The 17,485-nt window shown below is 37.8% G+C and overlaps 1 protein-coding gene across 2 annotated transcripts in view; it reads right to left on the bottom strand.

The window, feature by feature from the left end:
- Positions 1-16,787, bottom strand: part of LOC122667632 (FRIGIDA-like protein 3) — a 28,177-nt gene extending 11,390 nt beyond the window's left edge. The window contains exon 1 of one of the 2 annotated variants that reach the window (XM_043863992.1): positions 16,657-16,787. The gene's annotated coding sequence lies outside the window, so the exon portion shown is untranslated. The remainder of the gene's footprint in view (positions 1-16,656) is intronic. The other variant, XM_043863993.1, reaches the window with a different exon arrangement.
- Between the last annotated feature and the right edge of the window lie 698 nt (positions 16,788-17,485).

Below are 17,485 nucleotides of genomic sequence, written 5' to 3'. Positions count from 1 at the left end.
TCTGCCCCAATCGGACTACCAGTTTATATTAGATCCTGGTGTACTGGCTCCTTGTTGGTCTCCTACCAATCTAGGACTATTACATAGAGTACGACTGTTACTATTTTTAGTAAGATTTTGCTTTGAGCCATATTGAGAGTAGGTAGGTTAAGTTTTGAGCCGCACTAGTTTTTAAGTGAGTTGGCATCTCAAACACCCCCCCCAAAAAAAAAATTTGGATTATTATAGGTTGTTAGGAAATTTTATAATTAGCATGTTGAAATTCATGTATTAATCCTTCAGGGATTTTCCAAGTTTGAAAAGGAGCTAAAGTCCTGCCATGATATATATGTAGAGATATGTAACACAAACTTCCAAACCAGCTTATGGTAAAGAGAACAGTTTTCTGTTGATAGTCATTTGAAGCTTATCACTATAAGTTGAGAAGTACTTTACTTTTTCAATTCTCTGCAATACATCAGTATAGGAATTTTTTCTAGGGGAAATTGCCCAGATCTACTAGTTAAGGAAATTAATTACAAGTTTAGTTGGTTTCAAATTTGTTTTACATTTACAAGTTTCAAATTTGAAAAGATACTTAATCCCCCAAAGGTAGTTATTGCTTATGAGTCCCAAGAAAAAATAAAACTGATCTTCCGAAAATACACCCAACATCACTTCTCCCAACCGTTCCATTATGAAGAGAAGCAAAACAAAAAAAAAGGAATTTGTCTCCTACCATCTTACATGTTTTTTTTTTTTTTTTAAAAGGCTGATATCATTTCAAAGAAAGTAGCATCATTAAATGGGATTCTTTTCACTTTCATCATCTCTGCTAGAAGAAGAACCCGGGCTGGCTGACCTCCTCTATTGAAAACTCTCATCAAAGATGAGCATGCAATAGAATCTGATGTTATATCATTCATTTACATATCTTCAAATAACGCATGTGGTTTTTCCCAGTTCAGAAAGCACTTAAGAGATGACATCCTCCTGTTGATTTGTAACTTGATTTTGGGGAAATGAATTTTGTGAAAGTACTTACCTGTTTGCTGTAAGTACAAATTGCAGATGAATATACCTCTACAGACATAGGAATTTTTAAATACATCATGTCATCCACAAACTTGAGTGCTTCACCATATTTTGCCATCTTGCAAGAACCACTAATCAGGTGGGACTTTCTTTTCTTTCATAGATCTATACAAGTTTAAAGCTTTTTCATATTCCCCCACATTCATATAGCTTCCAATGGCTGAGTTATAAGCAACTGTGTTCAATTCAATGCCCCGCATCTCAGCTGCTGAAAGAACAGAATCAATTTTCACTGCTTGATCACAGCGGCCACAGGCAGCCAATAAGGTGCATATTGTCACAACATTTGGCTGAACTCCATTATGTTCCATTTCATGTACAAGCCGAAGAAGTCTCTGCACAACTTTCTCCAACGATAAATTCATTTTTTTTTTCATAATGGAACGGTTGGGACTTGGGAGAAGTATTGTTGGCGGTATTTTTGGAAGATCCATTTTATTTTTTCTTGGGACTCATAAGCAATAACTATCTTTGGGGGATTAAGTAAATCTTTTCAAATTTGAAACTTATGAATGTAAAATAAATTTGAAACCAACTAAACTTGTAATTAATTTCCTTAGCTAGTAGACCTGGGCAATTTCCCCATTTTTCTAACACTCTATTTCATGTTGTAAGCCAGTTTTGGGTAAGGTTTGCTATAGTGGCGCTATCCCTTAGTGTCGTGAGTCCTCTTCAAACATAGTTAAAACTGTTACCCTTCTGAGCTCAAACTCCAATAATGCAGATCACAGCCCATGGACGAAGAAGAATTTTCGGATTGGGTTTGGCTCAGTTTTTTTGGGTCAAATTGAGCCCACGGTTCAATAAGTTAGGCCCAAATTTATGTCCCCAATGGGTTATATGGGTATTGATTTTTCTATAGTAAAGGGTCCATTTCTATAAGCCCAAATAGCCTGAGGAGCCTACACGAAAATAGAGTTTAGTTTCTATTTTAGTTTCTATTTTTCAGATTAGGAACTTTCTATTTTTAAAATGGCTTACGTAAAAAGGAAACCTCTCTCTCTACAATGAGAAGATTCCTATTAGTTACTAGTAGTTAATATTTTAGTTTGTTTCTATATTCTAGAAGTAGGCTACATCCATATAAGAAAGTGTAAGGCCTCAAGCCATTCCATCGATTTTGATAATGAAAGAATATTGGCTTTTTTGCCTTTATTTGCTATGAGATGCCCCATTGGTTAGTGAGAGAGTGACCTAGATCACAGGTGAGAGACCTTGGTTATATCCCCCTTCTCTTCCCTTCTTCTCTTTTCTCTCTCTCTTCTTGCTATTTTGCTCTTGATTTTCTGCAACTATACACCACCTCGTTCGAGTGATTGCTGCTACTGTTGATGCCCTACTGAGACACCTGGTTGCTGGTATACACAAGGAGTTTGGCTGAAGTTGTAGCCAAGGTTCTAAATCTCTGTTTCAAGGCCAGCTTCAACCCTCTGGCCAAAATCTAGATTTCCCAGGTTTCAGCCGAAACCTGATATTTTATGGCCAAACTCGAAATGTCATGGGCTGGTTGAAACTGGTCGAAACTACCGAAACAGGTCGAAACCGGGCTGGTCAAAACTCGGTATTGTTTTTGTCAAAACTACCGAAATATTCGAAATATGGCCAAAACTGGTCGAAACCTGGTACAATCCAGAATCCACCATTCTTCTCGGTTTCTGTAGAAACTAAGACTTAGTTCCATGGTTGTAACCAGATCTGACCCTCCCTTGTTCCAGTCATGTGGTTGCTAAGTTCTGAAGTTCTCCTGCTGCAACTGTTACTCCATGTAACTCCTAATCTGTTCAACAGATTATTAAGTTATTTGGGAGTCATATTCAAACATTGGAGTCCTTCTATTAACCAGAAATTGACTTTCATCCGCTGGTTGGATCATTGTATCTCAGTGAGTTTCTAATTGCAGGTTCTAATTTCTAAGTTCAGATTTTACTCTTCTCAATCCAACCATCAGTTGATCATTATACTTGGAGAGTTAGCTCCATTGCCTAGTCTCTACAACTGATCCAACTTTGAAGGTGACCTGCCCTGTAGTTTGTAAGAACCTGTAAGTTACTAAATCTGAATTCCATAAGTTCCTATTTTTATTTTCTCTATTGTAACTACCAATCCCACCATTGGATCTCCACCTCATTTGGAGATATTTTTCTTCTGCCATAGGCCTACACCTGGCCAGAATTTGAGCTTGATAAGCCTCGAGCCTATAGCCATCGAACCCTTTGTTCTGCTGGAATCTTACCCTATGGTTCTGCTTGTGGGTGGGGTGTAACTACTTGCTGTTTTAGTGAGTTTAACCCCATTATCCAGCCTTCTTTCAATCTCATCCGATAAGTTCAATCTGAAAGAGTACAGAAACTATGTGCATGATCTATTAAAGACATTTTACCAGAAGAAAAAAAGATATATTAAAGACATACATTAGTTGAGAACCCTACTCTTAAGCTTAGAGATAATGAGTGCATGATTTAGGACAGCCAAGGCACCCGCATAGACCTACCAAAAGCACATTGAATTGACATAGGATCTTAACAACAGGGGTATAGATGGGTCTACAATTGGTTGAAGTAGAGAGGTTGTATTAAAGGACAAATATATATATATATATATATATATATATATATATATATATATATATATAAGTAAACATTTGAACGCAGAGCTGATGGAATTTGGGTTTTGAACTGGTGCTTCCCAAAAATTGCACCAAGAGAAAGAGGGCTAACCACATTAGTTTGAAATTTAGAAGAGAGTAGGGAACCAAATTTCGAAAAGGCCCACAACCTTATTGACATGCTACAGGATGTGTTTTTAACCACAGATGGTCAAGGACAGAAGAATATCAACCCTTAACAGCAATGGGAATTTTACTTTAAAATCTTTCTTCATCCAGTTGTGTGTTTAATGGGATTCCTATTCACCTAAGGGATCGTGATTTAGAAAACCTAAGAAAATCCAGCCTCACAGGAATAAGGAACTACCAGATTTTGGAGAACACTTGATAGCTTAACCCAAACAAATCAGACAGGTACAAAACCCTGGCCGAGTACTCAGTTTAGACAGTTAAACAGACCTGTAAAGTTTGATAGGAATCCAATGGGTAGATCCAAAGTTATTTAGGACTCCGGCTTTGCTTCACAGGGTGATACCAGTACGTATATCAGACGGAATGCTTTGGGAGGAAGGGCACAAATCATGAGCTGGTTGAATACATCAATACATGAGATCTGCCCGGTCATTTGGGTAGTCTGGTTTGCACTAAAGTGCCTTAAGTAGCCCTTGAGGAGTCCGTTTATTCTCTCCGCCTCAGGCGGACCCGGAGACAGTTTTGGTCGAAGCTAGAAGACGCTTATCCTGTGGGAGGTGGGCTTCTTCTTCAGCAGGATGCAAGCGGTATCAAGATTGGAGTGATTAGAATGACGAGAAGAAGCTAGAGAGATAGATAGGATAAGTAGCGCACGCCAAAAAAAACATAAATGGGATTTCAGGAAAGACTCAAAAGTTCGGAACTTGTGACTTGAGTAGGTGGTGCAAGTGCAGGATTTTAGGCTTCAAAACAAAGTAAAATAAATACTGACTTGAACTAATGATTAAACAGCAAGTAGAATTCAAAACCGTAGAAGAATTCTCAGTTGCAGAAAACCAGAATTCAAAAAGTTATATTAAACTAGGATTCTGAAATCGATTAGAAAACTGGGAGATAAAACAGAAACAGATTTTAATAATCTGATATCAATTTAATTGCATGTAATAGCAAGATTTAACCACAGGAACAATTTATTAAATAAAGTACCAACCTGAAATTAAAGTGTCCCGGCAGAACACGAGATTGCAAGGTGTATAGCTTAGACATTCTTCCCTTAAAACTTGATAGAAGGATAGAAATCAGATCAGGAATCTACCCAACCTGCCGGCTGGAATCCACCAAAGCCCTACTTCTGAGTCCACAGAAGTAAACACTCAGAATTTACTGAGCAAACACTCTTGAATCCACAAGAGTAGGCCAGAAATCCACATAACCAACAAAGCAACAGCTTTTATTAACTTGAAAATCAATTGGTCGGGCTGCAGTCCTTTGTTAGGAAAATACCCACTCTCCTAAGTGTATTACAACTAAGTATTGATGATAACAAACATTTGAGGACATTTAACAATCATATTTCAAGTGCTAGTGTTTTGTAGTATTTCAGTATGGAGAATCAAAGAGTAGGACCCCTTTACTGAAGAAAGAATGCAAGTCAAGCAACCCAAGATTTGGAAAGGATTGAAGACATAAAAAGGACACCAAGTACAGATGAGAAGCAGCTCAAGACTCGAAGTCTTAAAGCAAAGACAAGAAGCTGCTCAAGAATTGAAATCATGAAGAATCATGAAGATGTTCGTGTGCACTTAGTCCAGGATAGCACACAAATCTTGCAGAATGTAATGGCACTCCATTTGCATGACTTAGATAGACCTTAGGTGATAGCCAACAACCTTATAAAATGACCCAAACATAGTAGAAATGTGTTGGTGAAGAGATTCCCAAAGTCAAACAGTGAAAACAGAGTTAATTGTTTGACGGTCAACCGTCAAAAAAGACAATGTGCATCCATCAGAAACACTGACCTGACGGTCGCACCGTCAAACTGTGATGGTCAACTGGAGACATCGACTGTCAGACCCAGCTGTTCTCCAATGGCTAGTTTTCACCCCTAATGGCTACATTTGCCGATCGATCGTCAGGGTTGAAGGTCGACCGTCAGAGTAAAAATGTGACCGTTTTATGACCATTAGAGCCTCTTTTTCCTCAGTCTTTTTGGATATAAATATGTCAATAAAAAACAAAGGCTGCACAGCTTTTTGAGCAATTATTACTATTCAATTGATAACTTTAATTGAGAGCATTCAAGTCCTTTTCAAGTACTTTTGACCTTGAGTTGAAGATCATCAAGTCACGACTTCTTTCAAGTCAACTCCAGTCTCCCAAGGCATCCATCATTGCTCCAAGATACCTCATCAAAAGGAGCATTAAAGCAGCCTTCATTTTGTGCATACATTCAATTCATTCCACATTGCACAAGGAGTAATTGTAATACTCCAAATAGGTACTATCCTTCCTTATCTCTTTACTTGTATTTAGTTGTTCTTAGAGTTGATCTAGAGTTTGTAGGGCTCTTGATCAACCTAAGGGTGCATTAGCCTAGGCTGCACATAGGTAATGCACGGATCCTCATGTCCTGTAAAGATTGTGTAAAGGGTGTAATTTCTCTACCTACTGTATTGAAAGGGAAGAACTAGTGGAATTCTCTCAAGTGTTCAAAGGAGTGGATGTAGACTCTTAAGAGTCAAACCACTATAAAATCATTTCTCTTGTGGGCAGTTGTTTTGTTTATTTTAATTGAGCAATTAATTTTAAAAAAGGACCAAATCCACTAGATACAACCTATTCACCCCCCCCCGGCCCCCGCCCCCCGCCTTAGGTTGTCTTTCACCCTTTACATTTATTTATAGAACAAGGTAAAGCTGCTTAGGACTCAAAATAGGAAAGAAAAGAGACAAAAAGAAACTAGGATACTCCCCAATTGCAGGCTGTATTTGGAGTCCTAAACTGCCTCAACTACTTTAAATAACAAAGAAAGACTGAGATCAGGACATAAATTATAAGTCCTATTCCACCCTGATTAAGCAGTTTAAGAATCAGCAAAATAAAGAAAATAGGACTCTAAAACAAGCCCACATTAGGACCGAGGATAAAGCAGACTGAGAAACGAAAGGGTATGATCCTCAGTTGCGGACAGGTTCAGAGGTAGACTATTGAACAGTTGAACTCTTCACAGCTTGCAGATGATCTTATCTGGTCAGGGATGTCTCCAACAGGTACTGAGAACAGAGAATAAAGAGAAGGAAAAGAGGAATGAGTACCTGCTAGCAAGATGCCGCATGAAATAAGGAAAAAGGAGAGTGGGGGGGTTGAAAGAGAGGAGAGAAAAAAAAGGGATAAAGAAAAGAGGAGGATGGGGAGCTCTCATACATTACTTTTCAAAACTGAATTCTTAATCTATTCAATTAATTCGATGGGGGAATGGGATTACAATCCTTAAATAAGAATAAACAACCAGAATTCTATTCAATCTAAAACTTCCTAAGATAAAAACACAAAAACAATAAAATAACACTTTTAGAAATAATAAATACTGCCTAATCCTAACTTAGGGCCATATCAGGCTCCACTTCTAATGACAGCAATCTAAAACAATTTTAAAATAAAACAATCTACTAACTAATAACTAATGAACCCCACATAATCTTATCCATATATACTTGATCCCTTGAACAGAATTACGACCCCAAATATGTGCTTATAAAGGGAGCTCACTACATTAATAAACCCAAAAATAAGAAGCACAAGGCCCATAAAACCCATCCATGAGCCAAAATAAAGGTTTTCTAAGCCCAATTGAACAATCTTAACTGCATCAATTCCCACATTGTTGGGAAAAAACCTGTCCTCGAGTTTTGTACGAGGATAGAAATAAAACACTTGGAGGGACACTTACAGCTCTTTATCTTCAACTCAAACAATATTTAAAATTTGAAGCTTCGATGTTGCATCAATGTATTGAAACTTGCGAGGAATAACAAACTCAATAGGAGGGATGTTCACAACATGAGAGGTTGTCTTGTTGTCATCCATGGTCACATCTTGCTGCACCTGAACAATTGGGACTTTATCCTCGTAATGAATAGAATACCTTTCTTCTTTTGCCATCACTTGTTCTTCTAATAGGCTTAGGAATTTTATTGTGAACAGTAAGATCTTCTGTAGGGCCTTTTTCTTTTGGCTCTGAGGATCCATCATTAACAAGTTCTTGAATAGAATTAAAATCTATCTCCTAATTACCTAACTCAATCAAAATGGAATCAAACTCTAAAATTAAAATGAATGCAACAAAAAAACCTAATAAATAAATAAACTAAATATTCTATTGAACCCAAAATCAATTGGATCCGGTTCTCAATCAGGGTTCTCAAACGGTTCGAGGCGACCCATGGAAGTGCTCCTGCATCAGCTTCCCAGGCAGACCATTAAAAAAGTTGCAGGAATCTTCACAGCTTGCGGCCGATCCAATCTAGTCAAGGATATCTCCAACACGTACTGCAGAACAGAGAATAAAGAGAAGGAAAAGGGGAAAGAGAACCTTATAGCATTCTACTAACAGCTATCTAGCATTCTAGCAACATGCTGCAAGAAATAAGGGAGGAAATGGAGCCATGGGGGAAAGAATGGAGAGAGAAAGAGACCAAGAGGATGGGGATGGGGAGCTCTCACGCACTACTTTTCAAAACAGAATTCTAAATCTCGATTCAATTAATTCAATGGGGGAATGAGATTACAATCTTTAAATAAACAACCAGAATTCTAGTCAATCTAAACTTTCTAAAGTAGTAATCCAAAAACAATAAAATAATTTTTTTACAAAGAATAAATACTGCCTAATCCTAACTTACGACCAGATTGGGCCCCACTTCTAATGACAGCTATCTAAAACAATTTTAAAAGATACAAAGTTACTAGCTAATATATAATGGACCCCACATAATCTTATGCATATACTTAATCCCGTGTATAAAATCAAGCCCCCAAATATGGGCTCATAAAAGAGGCCAATTACATCAATAAACCAATAATAAGACAAGGCCCATAAAACCCACCCAGGGGCCAAAATAAAGTCTTTCTAGGCCCAATTGAACAATCTTAACTGCACCAGAGTATCAGATTTCTAAAGTGTCCAGGTATCACGAACCACAAGCATGAAAAAACAGCCAATTCTGCAGCCATAGTACCTGGCTTGCTGCTCTTCTTCTTTCTACTGCTGGCATGGCTTGTATTCTCCATCAGTATCATTGCTCATCCTGATGATCTGGATCATCCAACAGGTCCTTTTCCTCATAAGATGCTATGGAAAGCTAATGTATCTCTGAAATGCAGGACATCGGGACGGAAATCAGCACACAAGAAGAAGCTAACTGATGACTTGAATCGAAAGAAACCAAAAGGGTGCTTTCTTTCTCCCAATGTGTATTCGATGTGTAAACAAGACAGTGAGTCAGTTGACAAACCTCTTCTTGTTTTGCTTTATAGCAACAACAAAAAAAGTGTCCCGGTTTTTTGTGGTTTTCCAAATGACTTCGATATTTCTGAAAGACATCCAGGAGTTATGCTGGTGTTGAAAGGTAGCACCTTTTGTGAGAGGAAAAAGTTACCATGGAAGGGAGTTCTTTTCATAGTATTTTCATGTTTGTGGGAAGAGAAGAATCCTAGATTGTTTGACAAGATTACAAGTAAAGTACCCACATTGGGCAGCGGCAAAAGATCTATTTAAAAGTGTTTCAAAAAATACTCGCATGTAGAGAAGACTGAGGTTGTGCTAACATGGAAAGCTCCAATGGAAGGACAATTCAAGTTGAACATCGAATGATTGCTCTCTAGGGAACCCACATCCTCTCAGCACTAGTGGTTGATGCAGGAGCAATTCCTTGGACCAGACTCAACCCATTGGGGGAACCCATATGAAGATGAACCAGGTCCCATCCTTGTTCTGGTTCAGTAGGATATTTAGCATTCATTTTATTTGGGAAATATATATAATCTTTTATTTTGGGTCATTATTAGGGAAATTTCCAATTTGAGTTTTATTGAGTTTCTATTTTTATTAGTCCAAGCTTAAGGAAGTAATTAGGAGTCTTTGTTTTTGGGTATTATAAATAGATGTGTAACAAACGATTGGAACATTAGATTGAATAGCATGAATTGAGTATTGAACATAGTTGTCAAGGCGTCGCCTAGGCGTCCAGGCGGTTTTCTAGGTGCTTAGGCGGCTGACGCTTTATTGCAGCACGCCTTGAATTGGTTTAATTGGTGTTGAACCAGGTTCGGGCACTTAATTATATCAAATATCATTTAAGTAAATGAAATATTTGTTATTTCATTTATTTAAGATATTGTTCATAAATAAGCAAATACCCCTTATTTGAATCCAATAAAAATAGTTAAAAAATCAAATTCCAAAGGGATGAAAAGTCAACCCCCCAGTTCAAGAACAAAAACTGAGTTTATGGCAGTACGTGAAATTTTCAATTTTCTAATGCTGGGGTTTTTCTCAGATCTAAAAATTCCATAAATCTTAATGTGGTAAAACATTGCTAAAAATCATAAGTGTGGTAAAATATTCATTTGTTTTGATATCTAAAAAATTATTTTCATTCAGAGCGATTTTGACAGCATTTGCGCACACCAAATAAGGTTTGACCGGAACATAACTCCTTCAATATAAATCAGATTTAAGCGATCTTGGATTTGTTGGAAAGCTGGTTTTGTGCTCTACCTAATATAACCCTTCCTTCCATCCTTATTTCTGTCTATCCCTATTTTCTTTTTAGTTCCAAGTCTGCCCCTCCCCATATTGTACGTTACGTTTCCCTTTTGTTCTTTTTTCGATTGTGGTTAAACTTCCATTTATTTATGGGATTGCCATTACACACATCAATTGAGTTCTTCATTAAATAATCATTAGTTGGGTGGGTCCACAAGTGATCCAAATCGGGTTTTCGAACCCTGGATCTGCATCAATGGTCCTGTCAGATCTTGGGGATGGATCTTTTGTAGGAGCTTATTTTACCGCACTTTTGGTTTATAGCAATGTTTTACCATATTAAGATTTATGGAATTTTTAAATTTGAGAAAAACCCCAGCATTTAAAAGTTGAAAATTTCACCTACCACCGAAAATCCAATTTTTGTTCTTGAACTGGGGGGTTGACTTTTTATCCTCTTGGAATTTGATTTTTTTAACTATTTTTATTGGATTCAAATAGGGGGATATTTGCTTATAATAAGATGAAATTTTCAACTTTCAAATGCTGGGGTTTTTCTCAAATCTAAAAATTCCATAAATCTTAATAGGGTAAAACATTGTTATAAACCAAAAGTGTGGTAAAATATTCCTTTGTTTTGATATATTAAAAAATATTTTTCATTCAAAGCGATTTTGACAGCATTCGCGCAAACCAAATAAGGTTTGACCAGAACACAACTTCTTTAATATAAATCAGATTTAAGCAATGTTGGATTTATTGGAAAGCTGGTTTTGTGTTCTACCTAATACAAAAAGTCTCATGTAAAAATAAAATCAATTAATCAATCAAATTTCTTAGAGAACAAGAATATGTCTCTAAATCGAGAGCAGGTTAATTACTTATTGATAAGATCATATTTTCTAAGAACAGTATAAACCAAATGTGTGTTTTGATTGTTTCAAACTTCCAATAGCTTGCTTCTTCAGTTCTGTTGTCTTCTAGTTCAATGCTGATTTTTTATGACTTGATGTGGCTTAACCGCTTAATGTTATTTTTGATGACTTGATGTGGCTTAATGTTGATTATTTGATGACTTGAGGTGATTTAATATTGATTTTTGATGACTTGAGGAGGCTTAATGTTGATTTTTTATGATATAAGGTATATATTGTAGCATACTAAAATATTGTAGCACAATAAATAATGTTACAAGAGGGGGGCAAATAAAAAATAACACTTGAGGGCGCCTTGGTCGCCTAGGTGGACACCTTGTCGCCTAAGCGCTTAGGCACCTCTCCACCGCCTTGGGTCGCCTTGCATCCTTGACAACTATGCCTAATATCTATCCTCCTCCATGGGTAGATTGCTATCCCTAATTGGAGTAACCTGTTGTTGCTCAATTTACTATAATCTTTCATTCATAGCTCTCATTACTCTAGCTATAGTCCTCTGTTCAGCAAAGAACTTTTGAAGCATCTCAAGTATTGTAGCCACGAGATCAGGTGTTGCTGGCAGCATTGGTCTACCATGTTCATCCATGGCTCTGATACCACTTAATGTAGTCCTAGGTTGGTAGGAGACCAACTAGGAGCCAATACACCAGGATCTAATATGAACTAATAGTCCGATTGAGGCAGAATATGATTTTAGGTCAAAATTTGGGTTACGGTTTGGTTAGGGTTAAGGTTTGAAGCGTTGGTTATGCTAGGCAGGTGTAGGGGAGTCTATCAGTGAAGGTCTTGAGATGTTTTAATGCGCGGAAGCGTGTAAACTTGAATTAACAGCAAATTAGGTTTAGGGTTTCGGGTTTTTAAATAATGGAAATTGAAGGAATCTAGGATTTAGGATGAAGGGATTGGAACCAGGTTCGGATCGAGTGTTACCTAGAGGGAATGGAGCACTCGGCCAGCTTGGGGTGATATTCTGATGGCTAGGATGAGCTGGGCAGAAATTAGGGTTTATGGGGTTTTAATAGAAGTGGGTTTTTCTAGGGTTTAAATGGGAGGATGGGGCTAATCTTTGGATCGAGTTTCCCAATATGGAAGGGGAGTAATCGATCCAAATATGACAGGTTTTGGCAAGCTGGTTAAGTCTGTGAAAAACCCATGGGATCAAAGGCCCAACATGTCTATAACCCAACCCTAGACTTATTTCTATGGAAAGAAACCCAATTTGGTGATAAACCTGCATCAATCTTAAGTAAATAAAATTCAATTACTTAAATGAAATTTGGCATAAACAAGTGTCTGTCCTGGTTTCAAGCCAAGTTTCCTCAAGTTTCGATGGGGATAAGTGAATTTATATAGGTGTTCAGGTCAAAACTTGTGAAATTACCGAAATATGGTCGAAACCTGTCAAAACCATGCGAACCCAGGTCGAAAATAAAGTCGGCCCACATCTCATCTTGGTAGGTTGCGAAACCGAGACAAGGTTTCGACCGAGTTCTTCCATGCAAACACTTTCTCTAAAGGCCATACCAAATTAGCACCATTCTCTGCCATGAAAGCCATTCAATAAACTGCAAGCCAATAGGTATTCTATGGTATCTTTTAGGCCAAACCGTAACTTTACTGCTCCTCAAGGACATGTTTCTTAAGGATCTACTTCAAAGACAATGGCCGAAATATAGTTCTTCAAGTGTAAAGGATATAATCATTTTCTTGCATAGTGTCCTACTCGTCTAGCAGCTTTTGCGGACAAGGACGATCTCATAACTACTGCTACAGAACAGCAACAAAAGAATCAGATTGTTTATTTGGAAGCGAAGCGTGAGCCAAGTGAAGGAGGTAGTGACAGTGAAGGGGAATGACAACCTGTTTACATTTTTCGTCCTCTTTTGGTGTACACAATCTCTGAAGGATGATTGAAGCCATAACCAAGGAGTCATGTATCGGTATTGCGAGGCACATCAGAAAGCCGGGTTTAAGAGACGTTTCAGAGCTGTATAGGAGAGAGGATATGATGAATGCAAAACTGGAATTTTTAAGCATTGTACACCATAAATAGGCAATACATAATGTTATCCAACCAATGTCAGGTTATCTCTATCTCCGTAGCACCCATGCGATTCAAATTTTAATTGGCAAGCGCAATCTCAAATAACTTGTGATTCAAATCTTCATTGGCAACTGCAAATTTTTTCTTGTTTAATCACACTCCTACTGGGTCATTTTCTAAGTGCAGATGGGATCCACTTAGGTTTTGGTCAAAAAATAGAGTAGGAAGAACTGAAGAAGTTTTCTTTCAAAAACTGAGATTTTTGGGTTCTGGCAGCCTGTGTACCGTGTGATCGATTCATTTTGATACTGTATCAGTCCGTATCAGTTCAAGACAGCTCTATACATAGATATTTTTATGTATCGATTTTGTATTGTATTGACATGACCAATCTCAATACATATCAGACCATATCAGCTCTTGTATCAAAGCTTGACATCATGGCCATAACAGTATTTCCAAACAAGTGTGAGGTACAATGACCGGTTGTGTACAATGGTAATTGACACTGAGAGTTGTATCAATGTCGTTTATAAAGACATTCCATCATAATCCCTACAAGGTTGTTTGGGTGAATAACACCAATCTCAAAATTCAGGAAAGATGTTTAGTCAAGTATTCTATTGGTGGATTAATGAATACAGTGCAACATGATGTGCTATCTTTAAAGGTTTGTCACATTCTTCATGGGTGACCATGGCGCTTTGACAAGAAGGATGGCTTGAGATTCGATCAAAGAAACAGAGCCCTATGTGGGACATTCTATTGAAGAAGAGCAAATCGAGATTTAGCATGTGGAATTTGTTCAACATCAAGAATCTAACGGTCGTTGATTTCCTTCAAGTTTGTGTGAAACAATGGATTGTTGAATCAAGGCAACTTGATCATGGATGTCGATTGAGTGGTGATGATTCTCCAATACTATAAACTTTGAAGAGTTTTCCCCAACATTGGAGGAACTAATGTAATTGCAGTAGACTATGATCCCGTATGGAGGCCTCGACGCAAGTCTAAAGGTTTATAAAGGGAAAGTGGCAATCAAATGAGCTAAAATTGAGCTTTGGGTAGTTATATTATAGGTTGAGGCTTTTATTTTCTTGGGTTTCATTTTAACGAACCCACTTTATAAGCACATAAAGAGAGGGTGAAATTAGTACGCGAGATTAGTAGTCAAGTGTTTGAGATAGATTAGGATACTTATTAAAAAAAATGGGGCGTACCCAGTGCACGAGGCTCCCACCACTGCGGGGTCTGGGGAGGGTCATAATTTACTCAGCCTTACCCCCATTTAGTGGAGAGGCTGTTTCCTAAGACTTGAACCCGTGACCACTTGGTCACAATGGAGCAACCTTACCGTTGCACCAAGGTCCACCCTCAGATTTGGATACTTATTAACTATTAGAATAATTCAATTTTGACTCTTATGTACTTTATTAGTGTAAGATAGTATTAGGAGGCCTTTTACAAATCAGTTTTAGAAATTTAAAAGGTTATATGTACACTCACATCAGTTAGATATGAGATGAATAATAGAATTAAGTTTATTTCAAGAGTTTTTGAGCTATTAAGCTTAGTAAACATGGATGGAGGCTCTTCTTCTGGGCTTCTGCTTCTTTCTTCTTCTAGTTCTGAGCATCTCTTCTCAGGTGTGATCTTCCATCATCCCTTATATTTCTTCTTTTATTTCTTCTTACTTCTTTTCTCATTCTGCCCTAAGTGGATACCCTATTTTCTGTCAAATCTGATCGTTAGATTCTGTCTCGTCCAATTTCTCCTATCATACCTTTATACTGTCCAAATATTGTCCATCAAGATCCTGTACTTTTAGCAATTTTTGGTCTCCAGATTCTTTCTAGAACCTTTAACTGCATTGGGAAGACTTCACTTGGCCCAGTTATTTTCCCTCCTTATGGCCTTCAATCTTAAAATCCAGGCAGTATGGGCCTCCCAGTTTTTATACTGGCTCCTCAACAATCCTTGAACATATACAGTCATCAAATAGTTGTCCTCCAAGATATTTTAAAGGAAGTGCACAATCCAGCATCCAAAGACAGCAGATCTCTTTTCCAAGATTGTTTCTTGCCTATTATTCAACCTAGCCTCCCTTCCAAGATACCACCTTATTGGTCATTGCTTTTTTACGTAGCATTGCCCTCCAATTCTGTTTATGGTACTTGAAACTTATTTTCATCAGATAGTTGACCTTTACTCGTGTTTTCTCCCATTTCAATGGCACAGAACACTTGATTCTGTGCTCCAACTCATCATGTAGAAGATCCATAAGAGTCATACGACACTTTGTAACCCTTCTATTCCCTTTTCTTCCATATATTTTTCAAAGAAAAAAAAATGTGCAGTGCATTGCCATGTGAAACTGCTCAAGATGACAAGTGCTTATAAGCCACTTGTCACCAGGATAAAAAAACATCTAAAAACTCATACAATCTAACACCTACAATTCTGATCAACTACATGCCACTACTTTTCTCTCAAAGCTTCAACTTACATTAGGAATGTTTGAAATTTCTAGCGAAATCTGTCAGAACTGGCAAATTTAAAAATTTTGAGCAGAACTTTTTGAATAGCGAAATGTTTCTGTTTCCCTAGGGTCAAAATAACCCCTGGGAGAAATCTAAAACAATATTTTACAGCAAAGAGGAAATATAAGAACAGACCCAATAACATAACTTCATGGTAACTGTGAAAGCACTAAATACACTTAGAGCAGCACTAAATAAGGTACAATTTTAACCTTGCTTATTCCTAAAACCATCAAACCTTAAAACCCCAAAATGCAACAATGACTGAACTAGTAGTACATCTTCCATCACTCGGAAGAAAACTCAGATGTGGGTGAGCAAGCAGCTAACCCATACAGTACATGCAGTTTCTCTTACTCTGTGACCCAATAAACTTCCATTCATTACAAAGCATCTAACAACATGCAACTCAATCAACTAATCAATTAACAGTAAACCAACCAAATCAACAAAAACCATCACTCAATAAATCGAAAGAAAACAATCAGAACAGGAAACAGACCCATCAAATTATCCACTTCCGAATCATATCCAGGAAAAAAGAAGCAACAAGATTCCTACTTTACCGATCTATAATTATCGTTTTCGCTCGACAAAACTACAAACGATGCCTTTAACACGAAATGAAGCTGAACTCACTGACAGAAACCCTAGAATTACTGTACACGAATGCCAGGAAAAATTAGAAAGGATAGTTACAGAGAATGAAAACTTACAGTTTATTTCTTTTTCTTTTCAAGGAATCTGATAGGAACGAACGAGGCGAAAACAATGGCGTCGACACTGTGCGCGCAGACGACCCGACAGAAACATCATAGAAAGGGAGAAAACACGTCTTGGGATTCAAGGCCTTTACGAGGCAAAAGTAAAGTGCTGAGTCTGCTGACACTCGCTCTCTGTGTAGACAGCAGAGCGTTCGATTCTCTAACGTAATGCGGGAGTGCGCATCGGTTAACCGGCGCACTAACCCAGATAAGTGCATAAACGGGTCGGCGTGCTAACGGATCCAGGTGAATCCTGATTTAAATAACACCCTGGCTTGTGGCTTCTGCCATTCAAGGTTTGAAGTCCGAAAACAAATCAGCGGGACGCCGGGACCCAAGGTAGTTAACTCGAATCGGGATCTGGATCTGGATCCGTCTAGCGGATTCAGATTATTTTTTTTTTCTTTTTTTTTTTATAATAAACTTTAGGGAGAAAGAACGCTACCTAGTGGTCCCTATGCTTAGACATAGGACCATGCGAAATGACTGTCACACCCTCAAGATTTTCCACCTTTTCATGGGGGCATGGCGGTCATTTTGCAAAGCCATATGCAACCAGGTAGCGGTCTCTTTCCCTAAACTTTATTAATGAAAACCACGAAGAAAAGAAAGACTGCAGCAGTCAAAGTACAACCACGAGGAAAAATAAAAAGAGGAAACCAGTTTTTCCAAGAAAAGGTCTGATTGACAAGTGGCACCAAACCCTACCATTGCGTTAGCAACAAAATTGCCTTTGCACAAGGTATGCTGAAACTTCACTTGAGCAAACTCAGTAGCAAGT

Source organism: Telopea speciosissima, chromosome 7, assembly GCF_018873765.1.
Source record: "Telopea speciosissima isolate NSW1024214 ecotype Mountain lineage chromosome 7, Tspe_v1, whole genome shotgun sequence".
NCBI lineage: Eukaryota > Viridiplantae > Streptophyta > Magnoliopsida > Proteales > Proteaceae > Telopea > Telopea speciosissima.
Note: the sequence above shows the minus strand (reverse complement) of the source record. Positions and strands in the feature narration are given on the sequence as shown.